The sequence below is a fragment of the Macaca thibetana genome, chromosome 1, assembly GCF_024542745.1.
Source record: "Macaca thibetana thibetana isolate TM-01 chromosome 1, ASM2454274v1, whole genome shotgun sequence".
NCBI classification, from domain to species: Eukaryota; Metazoa; Chordata; class Mammalia; order Primates; family Cercopithecidae; genus Macaca; species Macaca thibetana.
This window is the reverse complement of record NC_065578.1, coordinates 22946949-22962690: the sequence shown is the minus strand read 5'-3', so window position 1 is coordinate 22962690 and position 15742 is coordinate 22946949.

Genomic DNA, 15742 nt, shown 5'->3' with positions numbered 1-15742 from the left:
TGTATAAAATAAAGCAGAGCGTGTGGTTCCGGGCGGCCGCCATGTTTGTCTCGTCCTGTGTTGTCTTGTGTGTGTTCATTCCTTTGTTTAGGAAACACGCGGACCCCAACATCTGACCTCAGGTGATCCACCCGCCTCAGTCTCCCAAAGTGCTGGGATTACAGGTGTGAGCCACCATGCCCAACCTGCTCTTCTGTTTTCTATCTATGCCCTCTCTCAACCTCTCTCTGACTATATCTCTCAAATTCCACAGCTGTAAGATGCCATCTATGTGCTGATTTTACCCAGTCTATGTCTCCCAATTTGTCAAATCAAGTCACATGAATCATAGATCTCCCAGTACCAAATTCTACTAATTTGAAGGATACAGATGATCCCAAGGCACAGGCAAAACATCCCTCCCTTGAAGTCCAACACCATCAACACCTCCCCCAAGAGAGCATTCGTCTACTGCATAGAATATGTTTGCACTTGGCCGGGCGCGGTGGCTCAAGCCTGTAATCCCAGCACTTTGGGAGGCCGAGACGGGCGGATCACGAGGTCAGGAGATCGAGACCATCCTGGTTAACACGGTGAAACCCCGTCTCTACTAAAAAATACAAAAAATTAGCCGGGCGCGGTGGTGGGCGCCTGTAGTCCCAGCTACTCGGGAGGCTGAGGCAGGAGAATGGCGTGAACCCGGGAGGCGGAGCTTGCAGTGAGCTGAGATCCGGCCACTGCACTCCAGCCCGGGCCACAGAGTGAGACTCTGTCTCAAAAAAAAAAAAAGAATATGTTTGCACTTGTATTTAACGTGTGAGTCTAAGCAATTGCACATGCCACCACTTACACGAGGGAGCCATATTGATTACGGAGGATCTTCATTTTACACCCCATTAATTACACAGCTTATGTGACATTTTCCAGCATGCTATGCCCCATAAATCCACAAATCCAAGTTTACTTCTGGTAAATGCTCTAAGCAGACAGCGTATATATTGCTAAACGCATTACACAGATATTATCTTTCTGCTATTAAATACCATTAGTTTGCTTACCAGGAGCTCTGGTTACTGGAGTGTTTACAAGGGGATGTGAGTGGGGATCCCTTTCTTCCAAGGATCCTTGGTAAAGAGAAGGAATAGGTTTCAGGCCTGCTGCTCAACCTTTCCTTCCCAGTCACTACGTTCTTACTGTAAAAAATCAAACAGTACAGAAATATCTTAAAAACCAAAATATCTTAAAAAACAAAAGGTGGAGCTGGCTCACACCTGTAATCCCAGCATTTTGGGGAAGCTGAGGCAGGCAGATCATGAAGTCAGGAGTTCAAGCCCAGCCTGACCAACATGGTGAAACCCCGTCTCTACTAAAAATACAAAAAAATTAACCAGGCGTGGTGGCACATGCCTGTAATCCCAGCTACTCAGGGGGCTGAGGCAGGAGAATCGCTTGAACCCAGGAGGCAAAGGTTGCAGTGAGCCAACATTATGCCACTGTACTCCAGTCTGGGTGACAGAGCGAGACTCTGTCTCAGAGAGAAAAAAAAAAAAAAGCAAAAGGTGGGCCAGGTATGATGGTTCATGCCTGTAATCTCAGCACTTTGGGAGGCCAAGGCAGGAGGATCACTCGAGGCCAGGAGTTCAAGACCAGTTTGGTCAGCAAGGTGAGACCTTGTCTCCACAAAAAAAATTTTAAAGTTAGCCAGGTAGGGTGGCATACACCTGTAGTCCCAGCTACTCAAGAGGCTGAGGTGGGAGGACTGCTTTAGCCCAGAAATTTGAGACTCCAGTGAGCTAGGATTGCACCACTATACTCCAGCCTGGGTGACAAAGAACCTGTCTCAAAAAAAAAAAAAAAAAAAAGAGCAAACGGTCTTCCTTCCCTCATCCCCCCGTGTGTTCCAGACACTCACTAATCCCCTCCCAGAGGTAACCACTGTTAATGGTTTAGCGTGTATCCTTCTAGTCCTTTTTTTATACATTTATATACATCTATATGTATACGTAAAAATTAACCCATGTGACTGAGTGCGGTGGCTCACTCCTATAATCCCAGCATTTTGGGAGGCCAAGGTGGGGGAATCACTTGAGGCCAGGAGTTCGAGACCAGCCTGGCCAACATTAAAAAATTAGCTAGGCATGGTGGCGGGTGCCTGTAATCCCAGCTATTCAGAAGGCTGAGGCAGGAGAATCACTTGAACCTGGGAGGCAGAGGTTGCAGTGAGCCGAGATGGCGCCATTGCACTCCAGCCTGGGCAACTGGAGCAAAACTCTTTCTCAAAATAAATAAATAAACAAACCCATGTGTACATTTTTTATATTTTCCATTTTTTATTGTGGTGAAATACATATAACATAAAATTTACCATCTTAACCATTTTCAGTGTACAGTTCAGTATTATTAAATGTTTTCAGGCTTGGTATGGTAAGTCACACTTTTAATCCCAATGCTTTGGGAGGTTGAAGCAAGAGGATCACTTGAGGCCAGGAGTTCAAGTCCAGCCTAGGCAACATACCAAGACCCTATCTCTACAAACAAGCAAAAAAAAGAAAGAAAATAAAATTACTGAGCATGGTGGCATATTCCCATGGTTCTAGCCGAGGTGGGAGGATTGCTGGAGCCCAGGAGTTGAAGGTTACAGACACTGCACTCCAGCCTGGGCAACAGTGTGAGACTCTGTCTCTAAAATAAATGAATACATCCATAATGTAGTGCAGCCATCACACCATCCATCTCTGTAGCCCTTTTCATCTTGCAAAACTGAAACTCCATACCCATTAAACAGTAACTCTGCACCCATTAAATAGTAACATAACTCTGCACCCATTAAATAGTAACAATCACAATAAACATTTTTCCCTTCCTCCAGCCCCTGGTAACCACCACTATATGAATTTGATACCCCTAGGTACCTCATATAAGTAGAATCATACAGTATTTGTCTTTCTGTGACTGGCTTATTTCACTTGGCATAAGGTCCTCAAGGTTCGTCTATATCATAGCATGTGTCGGAATTTCCCTATTTTTAAGCCTAAATAATATTCCATTGTATGGATATACCACATTTTGCTTATCCAGTCATTCACTGATGGACCCTCGGTTAGCTTTCACCTTTTGACTGTTGTAAATAATGCTGCTATGAACATGGCTATATCCTGCTTTCAATTCCATTGAGTATATATCCAAAAGTGGAATTGCTGGATCACATGGTAATTCTACTTTTCATTTTTTGAGGAACTGCCACATTGTTTTCCATAACAGCTTTATCAATTTATATTCCCACCAACAGTGTACAAGACTCACAATTTCTTCACACTCTAGCCGTTGCTTATTTTCTGGTTCTTTTCTTTTCTTTTTTGTTGTTGTTGTTGTTTTTTGGTTTTTGGTTTTTTTTTTTTTTTGCTTTTGTTTTGATAGTAGCATCCTAATAGGTTTACGGTGTTATCCCATTGTGGTTTTGATTTACATTTCCTTAATAATTCTTGATGTTGAGCATCTTTTCGTGTGCTTATTTGCCATTTGCATATCTTCTTTGGAGAAATGTCTATTTAAGTTCCTTGTCCATTTTTGAATTGGATTGATTTTGTTGTTATTTTTAAAAGGTTTTTTGTTTGTTTTTTGAGATGGAGTCTTGCTGTGTCACCCAGGCCAGGCTGGAGTGCAGTGGTGCGATCTCAGCTCACTGGAGCCTCCCCTTCCCAGGTTCAAGTGATTTTCCCGCCTCAGTCACTCAAGTAGCTGAGATTACAGGCGCCTGCCACCACACCTGGATAATTTTTGTATTTTCAGTAGAGACAAGGTTTCACCATGTTGACCAGGCTGGTCTCAAACTCCTAGCCTAAAGTGATCTGCCCACCTGGGCCTCCCAAAGTGCTGGGATTACAGAAGTGACCCACCGTGCCCAGAGGAGTTTTAGGAGCTCTTTACCTATTCTCAATGACAATGCCTTATCAGATATATGATTTGCAAATATTTTCTGCCATTCTTTGGGTTGCCTTTTTACATTGTTGATAGTGTCTTTTGATGCACAAAAACTTTTAAGTTTCCATGCAGTCCAATTTGTCTATTTTTTCATCTGCTGCCTGTACCTTTGATGTCACACATATCTAAGAATTCATTGTCAAATCCGGGCTGGGCACGGTGGCTCACGCCTGTAATCCCAGCACTTTGGGAGGCCGAGGCAGGCGGATCGCGAGGTCAGGAGATCGAGACCATCCTAGCCAACTCGGTGAAATCCCGTCTCTACTACAAATACAAAAAAATCAGCCGGGCATGGTGGCAGGCGCCTGCAGTCCCAGTTACTCGGAAGGCTGAGGCAGGAGAATGGTATAAACCCGGGAGGTGGAGCTTGCAGTGAGTCAAGATCACGCCACTGTACTCCAGCCTGGGCAACAGAGCGAGACTCTGTCTTAAAAAAGAAAAAAAAAAAAAAGAATTCATTGTCAAATCCAATGTCATGAAGTGTTTACCACATTTGCTTCTGAGAGTAGTGGTGTTGTTAGGTCTTATATTTAGGTATTTGATCCACTTTGAGTTATTTTTTGTATATGGTGTTAGGTAAGGGTCCAACTTCATTCTTTTGCAGTGTGCATTATTTTTATATAAATGAAATCATGTTATGCCTATTATTCTTCTACTTGCATTTTGAACTTATTAAGTATTAAAGATTTTTAATGACCATTCGTCATCCTTGCTGACTGATGTATAGTATTTAATACCATGTGCTGCCAGGCACATTGCCTCATACTTGTAATCCCAGCTATTTGGGAGACTGAGGTGGGAGGATTGCTTGAGCCCAAGAGTGTGAGGCTGCAGTGATCACACCACTGCACTCCAACCTGGGCAATAGAGCAAGACCTGTCTCTGAAAATAATAACATAATACCACATGCCAAATCGTGTTTACCACGCCTCTATTGGTGGACATATGGGGCCATTTCCTATTTTTCTTTCTCTTTTTTTTTTTTTTTTTTTTTTTGAGACTGAGTCTCTCTCTCTCTCTCTCTCTGTCACCCAGGCTGCAGTGCAGTGGCACGTTCTCGGCTCACTGCAACCTCCGCCTCCCTGGTTCAAGCAATTCTCCAGCCTCAGCCTCCCAAGTAGCTGGGATTACAGGCGCCGACCACCACGCCTGGCTAATTTTTGTATTTTTAGTAGAGATGGGGTTTTGCCATGTTGGCCAGGCTGGTCTTGAACTCCTGACCTCAGGTGATCTGCCTGCCTGGGCCTCCCAGAGTGCTGGGATTACAAGTACGAGCCACTGTGCCTGGCCTCTGTTTTTCTTCATTACAAACAATGATGAACATTGTATATGAACTTTACTCAAATACCTTTGGGCTCACATGGAATATTTTCAAGGAATAGAATATATCCATAGGATAAAGTATTTCTGTGGAATAAATAACTAGAAGTGGACGGCTGTATTGAACAATAGGCACTTAAAAAACATTTTTTTTTTGAGACAGAGTCTCATTCTATCACCCAGGCTAGAGTACAGTAGTGCAATCTCGGCTTACTACAACCTCCACCTCCCAGGTTCAAGCGATTCTCCTATCTCAGCCCTCCAAAGTAGCTGAGATTACAGGTACGTGCCACCACACCTGGCTAATTTTTGTATTTTTTTAGTAGAAACGGGGTTTCACCATGTTGGCCAGGCTGGTCTCAAACTCCTGGCCTTAAGTAATCTGCCTACCTCAGCCTTCCAAAGTACTGGGATTACAGGCATGAACCACTGCGCCCAGCCCACTTTAAAATTTTTGAAAGAGAGAGCCCCAGAGGTCCAGACTTCAGTGAGCCACGATTGCACCATTACACTCCAGCCCGAACAACAGAGGGAGACCTTGTCGCTAAAAAAAAAAAAAAAAAATCAGAATTGTAGTTACCTCCAACAGGAGAATAGTATAGATGGGAAAGGGGCACATGGAGGCTCAGTGGCTTGCTGCAGATGTTCCCTTTCTTTATGTGGAAGGTGGTCACATGGATGCGTACATCTGTGAAAATCCATAAAGTACTCAGGATTAATATAGGCTATGAAATCGGTAATGTGTATGCTATCCCTTGATAGGAAAAAGAAGGAAGGAAGCGGGGAAGGGATCCTTTCTTAGGAAGCATCCTAAAAATCAAATAGTCTGGCTGGATGTGGTGGCTCCTGCCTGTAATCCCAGCACTTTGGGAGGCCAAGGCGGGAGGATTGCCTGAGCCCAGGAGTTTGAGACCAGCCTGGGAAACATAGGGAGAACCTCCCTCTCTACAAAATAAAAAAGAAATCAAATAGTCTATAATTATCTGCTGACTACTCAAAAAGAAGTATATGTTTAAATCTGTCAAACATGATGCATCTTTTTTTTCTTTTTTTTTTTTTTTTTTTTTTTTTTTTTTTTTGAGACGGAGTCTCACTGTGTCGCCCAGGCTGGAGTGCAGTGGCCGGATCTCAGCTCACTGCAAGCTCTGCCTCCCGGGTTTTTACGCCATTCTCCTGCCTCAGCCTCCCGAGTAGCTGGGACTACAGGCGCCCGCCACCTCGCCCGGCTAGTTTTTTGTATTTTTTAGTAGAGACGGGGTTTCACCGTGTTAGCCAGGATGGTCTCGAACTCCTGACCTCGTGATCCGCCCATCTCGGCCTCCCAAAGTGCTGGGATTACAGGCTTGAGCCACCACGCCCGGCCCCGATGCATCTTTATAAAAAGATAAACACATAAGAACCGATTGTAAACAAAATTCAAGTTTCTGTAAAAACTCTAAAGTTAATACAATTCAGTTCCATAGACTGGACAACTCTTTCTGGTCATAAGCCCTTGACAGACACTGTTATGCCCAGACTGTTTGTTCCCCAAAGAAGACCACCAGAGTCCAGAGTCAAAGCCAAGCGGCAAGGATCTTTACTACAAGTTCGAACTTGGTCCCTCCTTTACACAGTATACAAGAGGGCCCCGAACAATGCGAGCGTTTGCTTTTTATAGCCCGAAAGTTGTAGGGGAACAAAGAAATTCTTTTGGCTCCTGCGCTTTCAGTAACCTTGAACGGCTGTCTCCTTATCGGAGACTTTCCAGGTGGTGTTTGTACTGAGCTCAGGGAGTTTGAGAGATATATGGTGGTGGGATGGGAGGATGGGATGTGTTTGTGCTAGGCTCAGGGAGTTTTGAGCCCGGGGCTGAGGAATGTGCCCAGCTCCTTTCAACACTAAGAAGGAAAATCCTTAAAGTAAAAAAGTTTGTCCTGTTGGTTTCATGCCTGTATTTCCTCTTCCTGACAAATAGTGATGCTCTAGATCTTCCTGTGGACAAATCAAACAGGCCCTGACCAAAAAGACACTTATCCAATATATTAATAAATCAAAAAAAGAAACAAAATAGTTCTGATATAATACTTATCCAACTCTTTTTTTTTTTTTTTTTTTTTTTTTTTTTTTTTGAGGCAGAGTCTCGCTCTGTTGCCAGGCTGGAGTGCAGTGGCTCACTGCAACATCCACCTCCCAGGTTCAAGCGATTCTCCTGCCTTAGCCTCCCGAGTAGCTGGGACTACAGGTGCACACCACCGTGCCCAGCTAATTTTTGTATTTTTAGTAGAGACGGGGTTTCACCATGTTGGCCAGGATGGTCTCAATCTCTTGACCTCATGAGCCACCCGACTGGGCCTCCCAAAGTGCTGGGATTACAGGAGTGAGCCACTGCATCCAGCCCAACTATAATTTGATAATTACAGTGGCCCCCCCCTTGGGGGATACATTCCGAGACCCCCAGTGGATGCCTGAAACCACGAATAGTACCAAACCCTATATATACTGTTTTTTCCTATACATACAAACTTACAATAAAAATTAATTTGCCAGGTGTGGTGGCTCACAGCTGTAATCCTAACACTTTAGGAGGCTGAGGCAGGAAGATCACTTGAGTCCAGGAGTTTAAGACCAGTCTGGGCAACACAATGAAACCCCGTCTCTACAAAAAATGAACAAAATTAGGCGAGTGTGGTGGCATGTGCCTGCAGTCCCAGCTATTTGGGAGGCTGAGGTGAGGGATTACTTGAGCCCAGAAGGTCGAGGCTGCAATGAGCCAAGATTGTGCCACTGCAGCCAGCCTGGGCAACAGAGTGAGGCCCTATCTCAAATTAAAAAAAAAAAGTTTAATTAACCTTAAGTTAATCTGGCTAAATATATTGCCATAGATTGGAACATGCTTCTGTTCACGTCTTCCTTCCACCTGCAAATTTAGTGCCTTTTCCATCTTCACCAAGCACTTATCATACACTGTGGCTACAACTGTTACAGTCTGAGGTGCGACAGCAAAACTAGCATGAGTTTTTTTTTCCTTCTTCACAATGTCACCAATAGAGGATTCATTCTTATTGTAGATCTTAGCAACTTCAGCATATGATTTTTTTCTCAAGTCAAGAACTTTCACCTTTACACTTAAAGGAAGCACTTTACAGCTTCTCTTTAGCATATCCTAATTGCCAGCATCACTACTGTTTCATTTTGGGGCCATTGTTAAGTAAAATAAGGGTGACTTGAGCACAAGCACTGAAATACTCAGACAGTTGATCTGATCACCTAGATAGCTAGGAAGCGACTAATGGTGGTGGTGGGGGAAGGGCGTGGATACACTGGACAAAGTGGGGATTCATGTCCTGAGCTGGATGGAGCAGGATGACACAAGATTTCGTCACGCTACTCAGGATGGCATGCAATCTAAGACTTATGGGCTGGGCTCAGTGGCTCACACCTGTAATCCCAGCACTTTGGGAGGCCGAGGTGGGTGGATCACCTGAAGTCAGGAGTTCGAGACCAGCCTAGCCAACATGATGAAACCCCATCTCTACTAAAAGCATAAAATGTTAGCTGGGCATGGTGGCAGTTGCCTGTAATCCCAGCTACTCGGGAGGCTGAGGCAGGAGAATCACTTGAACCCGGGAGGCGCAGGTTGCAGTGAGCCAAGATTGTGCTGGAACAGAAATTAAAAGAAATTTTTAAATGTGTAAGCAGAAACTCAGTTGTATGTAAGAAAACCCAATTCCCCCCGAAAAAGAGAAAGAGCTGGAGTCCTTTAAAAATTAACTGCCTGTTTTTCTGTGGCTAGTGAGCCTTATCTCCTCCTTTCCCAGGCATTGTGAAGACCCTGTTTCTCTAACTGTGCAGCTAGGTCACTAGACAGATAAAACATGCTTGTCCTTGAGAAGTAAGAAATGGTGTAATGCATGTCTCAATTAATTGAATAACTGTCTTTGTTTGTCACTTCTGTAATATGCCTCCCCCTGCACAGATCTCCCCCCACCCCATGAAATGCTTAAAAGGTAACTTAACTCTTTGTTCAGGGCTCAGTCCTTTGGATGTTAATCCAACTAGGCCAGTGCACCTAAACAATACATATCCTCCTGAACCCCCTCGGTCTCTCTAATTCCTTATCAATCCTGCAATAGCGCCACTGCACTCCAGCCTGGGCAAAAAGAGCAAAACTCCATCTCAAAGACTTCTGAATGGTTTTTATTTCTGATATTATTCATTTTATATCTTCAGACCATGGCTGACCATGGGTGACCGAAACTAAAGAAAGTGAAACCACAGATAAGGGAGAACTACTGTATTCTTTAGAGTAGTACTCCCTAGAATAATAGACAGGAGTGTGAAAGTTTGGCTGGTACTCAGAATTTGGACAAACATTTCAAAAAATATGCTTCTCTGTCTCTACAACAAAATATAAATACCTGAAACCACCTAACTGAATTAATGACAGCCAGCTCATGAGTTGTAAGATATTTTTCAAACAGCTAGTCAGCTAAAGAAGTTTCCCCACCTTAATTTAACCAGAGAAAAATGCCTTATGTCACAAATCTTGAAGCCACCATGACCAGTGATGTTATAAAACTAGAAGTGGCTGATAATTATAGAAAACTGTCGGACAGGCACAGTGGCTCATGCCTGTAATCCTAGCACTTTGGGAGGCAAAGGTGGGCAGATCACTTGAGGTCAGGAGTTCAAGACCAGCCAGGCCAATATGATGAAACCCCATCTCTACTAAAAATATTTTGAAAAATTAGCTGGGCGTAGTGGTGGGCGCCTGTAATCCCAGCTGCTCGGGAGGCTGAGACAGGAGAGTCACTTGAACCTGGGAGACGGAAGTTGCAGTGAGCTGAGATCGTGCCATTGCACTCCAGCCTGAACAAAAAAGAGTGAAACTCCATCTAAAAAAAAAAAGGAAAAGAAAAGAAAACTGTCCACTGTCCGAAGACACAGGTTTATTCAGGAAATCTCTGGTTTATTTTGATTATTGCTTCACTCCTGCAACCTTGCTGCAATAAAGCCCACACGTATAGCAAGTGAAAGAGATACAAAGAACATTTGAGTTTGCCACTACAGAAACAACACAAATATCCAACAGTAGAGGTTATCTGGGTAAACTGTTACATCTTGTAACATTATATAAGCACTAAAAAATCATGAAGCAAGGCCGGGCACTGTGGCTCACGTCTATAATCCCAGCACTTTGGGAGGGCAAGGCAGGTGGGTCACTTGAGGTAAGTAGTTCAAGACCAGCCTAGCCAAAATGGTGAAACCTCATCTCTACTAAAAATACAAAAATTAGCAGCACGTGGTGGCATGCACCTGTAATACCAGCTACTCAGGAGGTTGAGGCAGGAGAATCACTTAAACCCGGGAGGTGGAGGTTGCAGTGAGCTGAGATTGTGCCATTGTGCTCCAGCCTAGGTGACAGAGCAAGATTCTATCTCAAAAAAAAAAAAAAAAAAAAAAAAAAATTATGAAGCAGAAATCTATTTATTGACATGATGAATAATTATATCCTTATTGAAAATCAAAGAAATGTATGTTTAAACCTAAAGATATGTAATTTCTGAGATTATCTGTAGTAAACAAAATTTAAGCCAGGCACAGTGGCTTATGCCCGTAATCCCAACATTTTGGGAGGCTGAGGTGGGAGGATCACTTGAGCCCGGGAATTTGAAATCAGCCTGGGCAACATAGCAAGATGACATCACTACAAAAAAAAAAATTAACTAGCGATGGTGGTGCATACCTGTGGTCTAGCTACTTGGGAGGCTGAGGTGGGAGGATCACAGAGCCCAGAGGTCAAGGCTGAAGTGGGCGATAGTCACGCCACTGCACTCCAGCCTGAGCAATAGAGCAAGATCCTAACTCAAAAAAAAATTAAATTAAAATTTAAAAATAAGCCAGGTGTGGTGGCACGTGCCTGTAGTCCCAGCTACACGGGAAGCTGAGGCAGGAGAATCACTTGAACCTGGGAGGCAGAGGTTGCAGTGAGCTGAGATCATGCCACTGCATTCCAACCTGGGTCTCAAAGTGAGACTCTGTCTCAAAAAACAAACAAACAAAAAGCTTTCTTTAGGCCTGGGTGCCATGGCTCATGCCTGCCTCCTATCACTTTGGGAGGCTGAGGTGGGCAGATTACCTGAGGTCAGGCATTTGAGACCAGCCGGGCGGATCACGAGGTCAGGAGTTTGAGATCAGCCTGGCCAACATGGGGAAATTCTGTCTCTACTAAAAATACAAAAATTAGCTATGTGTGGTGGCGGGCACATAATCCCAACTACTTGGGAGGCTGAGGCAGGAGAACTGCCAGAAGGCGGAGGTTGCAGTGAGCCAAGATCATGCCTCTGCACTCCAGCCTGGGCAACAAAAGTGAAACTCTGTCTCAAAAAAAATAAATAAAAAATAAGGCCAAGCGTGGTGGCTCACACCTTTAATCCCAGCACTTTGGGAGGCCGAGGCAGGTGGATCACCTGAGGTCAGGAGTTTGAGACCAGCCTGACCAACATGGTGAAACCCCATCTCTACTAAAAATATAAAAATGAGCTGGGCCTGATGGCACATATCTGTAATCCCAGCTACTCGGGAGGCTGAGGCAGGAGAATCGCTTGAACTCAGGAGGGAGAGGTTGCAGTGAGCTGAGATCACTCCATTGCACTCCAGCCTGGGCAACAAGAGTGAAACTCCATTTCAAAAAAAATAAAAATATAAATAAAATAAAATAAAATAAAATAAAATATGGGAATAACCTAAATGCCCATCAATTGGGGAATGGTTGAATAGATTATGGTACACCCACACTATGGAATAGTACAAAGATATTTTTAAGTAAAATAGATCTAGGCCGTGAGCAGTGGCTCAAGCCTGTAATCCCAGCACTCTGGGAGGCCAAGGTAGGCGGATCATCTGAGGTTAGGAGCTCAAGACCAGCCTGGCCAACATGGCGAAACCCCGTCTCTACTGAAAGTACAAAAATTAGCCGAGTGTGGTGGCGCATGCCTGTAATTGCAGCTACTCTGGAGGCTGAGGCAAGAGAATCGCTTGAACCCAGGAGGCAGAGGTTGCAGTGAGCCGAGATCGAGCCATTGCACTCCAGCCTGGGCGACAGAGTGAGACACAATCTCGAAAAATAAATTAATTAATTAATAAATAAAATAGATATATTTATGTATTTACAAGGAAAAGTATCTACTATATACAATGAATTATTTTTAAAGCCTCTGAGTAATATGTATAGACAAGCTTCTCCCCTTACATTTCAATGTCTACAGTCACAGAAAAAAAGAATGTCAACTCTTCCCTCCACCAGCAGATGGCATTAGCTGTAATGAATGGTCATTGTGAACTACGTACAATTCAACAATGTTGCTGTTCTTGTGTCCAAGTAATGTTTCACGTATTATCAACCCCATAGTAGCCAAGAAGAATAAAGCCAGGGAGAATTCTGAACATGCTAATAAGAGGCAAACAATTATATAAGAAACAAACACAGAAATAATATTTACTTTGAAAGTGGGGAGAAATGAGAAATGTCATATTGCATGTGCCTGTGGAGGAGACTGCCACAGTGGCAACGGACTTTGTTTTAGAGATGGGGATCTCACTCTGTCACCCAGCCTGGGGTGCAGTGGCACAATCATGGCTCCCTGCACCCCTGAACTCCTAGACTCAAGCAATCCTCCCACCTCAGCCTCCTGAAGAAGCTAGGAGTATAAATGGTACCATCACACCTGGTTAATTTTATTATTATTATTAATTTTGTAGGGACAGAGTCTCACTGTGTTGCCCAAGCTGGTCTTGAACTCCTGGCCTCAAGTGATCATCTGGCTTCACCTTCCCAACGCACTGGGATTACAGGCAGGAGCTACTATGCCCAGCCAGGAACAGTTTTAAAGGACACAAAAGGCCGGGTGTGGTGGCTCATGCCTGTAATCCCAACACTTTGGGAGCCCGAGGCGGGGGTACTGCCTGAGGTCAGGAGTTTGAAACCAGTCTGGCCAATATGGTGAAATCCCATGTCTACTAAAAATGCAAAAACATTAGCCGGACATGGTGGCATGCGCCTGTAATCCCAGCTACTCGGGAGGCTGAGGCAGGGGAATTGCTTGAACCAGGGAGGCGGAGGTTGCAGTGAGCTGAGATAGCGCCACTGCACTCCAGCCTGGGCAACAGAGCAAGATTCCGTAATAGATAAATAAATAAATAAACAAATAAATGACGGGCAAAAAAAATAAAGCATGTAGTACAGGAAAAGAAGGAAAAGTGAGAAGGATAAAATGGAAAAAATTTCAGTTTATGGCTAAATAATCAGAATCAAATCAGATCTCTATCAGTTAATTTGTCTGGAAGTAAGTAGTGAGGAAGAGTCAAAGTTTAGGCCTGAATTTAGATTAGCCCTCATGAATTCAAGGAGACAGAGGGAGATGAGCACCAGGACCAAAAGTCCCCTTTCACCTCAGGTCACCCCAGGAACTGTGGCTGCTTCCCTTTGCCTGCCACTCCTCCAAGCACCTCCACTGCCTAAGGTTCCACCTCAACCCCTTAGAAAGAACAGACCCTGATAGGGCCGGGCGCGGTGGCTCAAGCCTGTAATCCCAGCACTTTCGGAGGCCGAGACGGGCGGATCACGAGGTCAGGAGATCGAGACCATCCTGGCTAACACGGTGAAACCCCGTCTCTACTAAAAAAATACAAAAAACTAGCCGGGCGAGGTGGCGAGCGCCTGTAGGCCCAGCTACTCGGGAGGCTGAGGCAGGAGAATGGCGTGAACCTGGGAGGCGGAGCTTGCAGTGAGCTGAGATCCGGCCACTGCACTCCAGCCTGGGCAACAGAGCGAGACTCCGTCTCAAAAAAAAAAAAAAAAGAAAAAGAAAGAACAGACCCTAATATCAGGTAGTCTCACTACGTTGATCCCACAGCCTGGAGGCTGGAGAAGAAGGAAGAGTGACAGATGTTCCTGCTTTCTTCACCCTTGCAGAGCTTTTGTATTGCCAATGTCACCCCACAAATACTTGACCCTGAAGAAAGTGAAGGTTTGTCCTAAAAGGACTCCAGCAAAAGGCAAGGCAGAACCAAACCAGACCAAACAGGTCCTGGTCAAACAGGCAGTTATACAAATATATCCAAAAAATCTAAACGTATCAATACATTTAAAAAAACAAAAACACTTTCTTCCAGACTGTTCACCATCCCCACCACAGCCCTCTATCCCAGCCACAACTACCTACCTCCTAGACACGGGTTTAAGACAGCCTCAATCTGGCTGAGTGAATTGACTCACATCTATAGTCCCAGAACTTTGGGAGGTCAAGGTGGGAGGATTACTCGAGCCCAGGAGTTCGAGACTAGCCTGGGCAACATAGGGAGACCTTGTCTTTACAAATAAAATTTAAAGAAAAAAAATTTTTTTTTTAAAGCCAGGTGACTGGGCGTGGTGGCTCACGCCTGTAATCCTAACACTTTGGGAGACGGAGGTGGGCAGATTGCCAGAGCTCAGGAGTTCCAGACTAGCTTGAACAACATGGTGAAACTCGGTCTCTACTGAAAATACAAAAATGTAGCCAGGCATGGTGGTGCAAGCCTCTAGTCCCAGCTACTCAGGAGGCTGAGGCGTGAGAATTGCTTGAAACCAGGAGATGGAAGTGAGCCTAGATCGCGCCACTTCACTCCAGCCTGGGTGACGGCAAGACTCTGTCTCCAAAAAAAAAAAGCCAGGCATAGTGGTGCACACCTGTAATCCCAGCTACTCAGGAGGTTGAGGCAAGAAGGATTGCTTAAGCCCAAGAGGTTGAGGCCGCAGTGAACCACGTCTGTGCCGCTGGACTCTAACCTGGGCACCAGAGTAAGACTCTGTCTCTAAAAAGAAAAAGACAGAAAGAAAAGACAACTTCAATCTGGGAGGAAGTAGAGGCAAAGAGAAGAAGGATGGCCTCATTTTTATTTTCTGTTGGTTCTGCAATCTGTTTCCCTGCACAGTTTCTCCCCCAGTTGACTTTAAGGAAAGGAGGTAGCAACCCAAACCAGTTCATCATCTAAAATTTGGGGGCTCACTGCTTCTTTTAAAATTAAGGTTGAACTATAATTTACATACAGAAAAATGCACAGGTCTTGAGTGTACAGTTCGATGAGTTTTGACAAACATGTACAACAGTGAAACCAATATCCCCAACAAGATTTTGGCCATTTTAATCAACCCAAATATTTCCTCCATGCCACACACCAGTCATTCCCCTTCAGAGGCAACCGTTGTTCTAATTTTCACAACCACAAATTAGTTTCTACCTGTCCTCGCACTTCATATGAAGGGAATCACTCAGTATTGCTCTCTTGTATCTTTTGCTTCTTTCACTCAATTTTTTTTTTTTTTTTTTTTTTTTTTTTAAACACAGGGTCTCACTCCAATGCCCAGGCTGGAGTACAGTGGCACAATCTTGGCTCACTGCAACCTCCGCCTCCTGGGTTCAAACAATTCTCCTGCCTCAGCCTC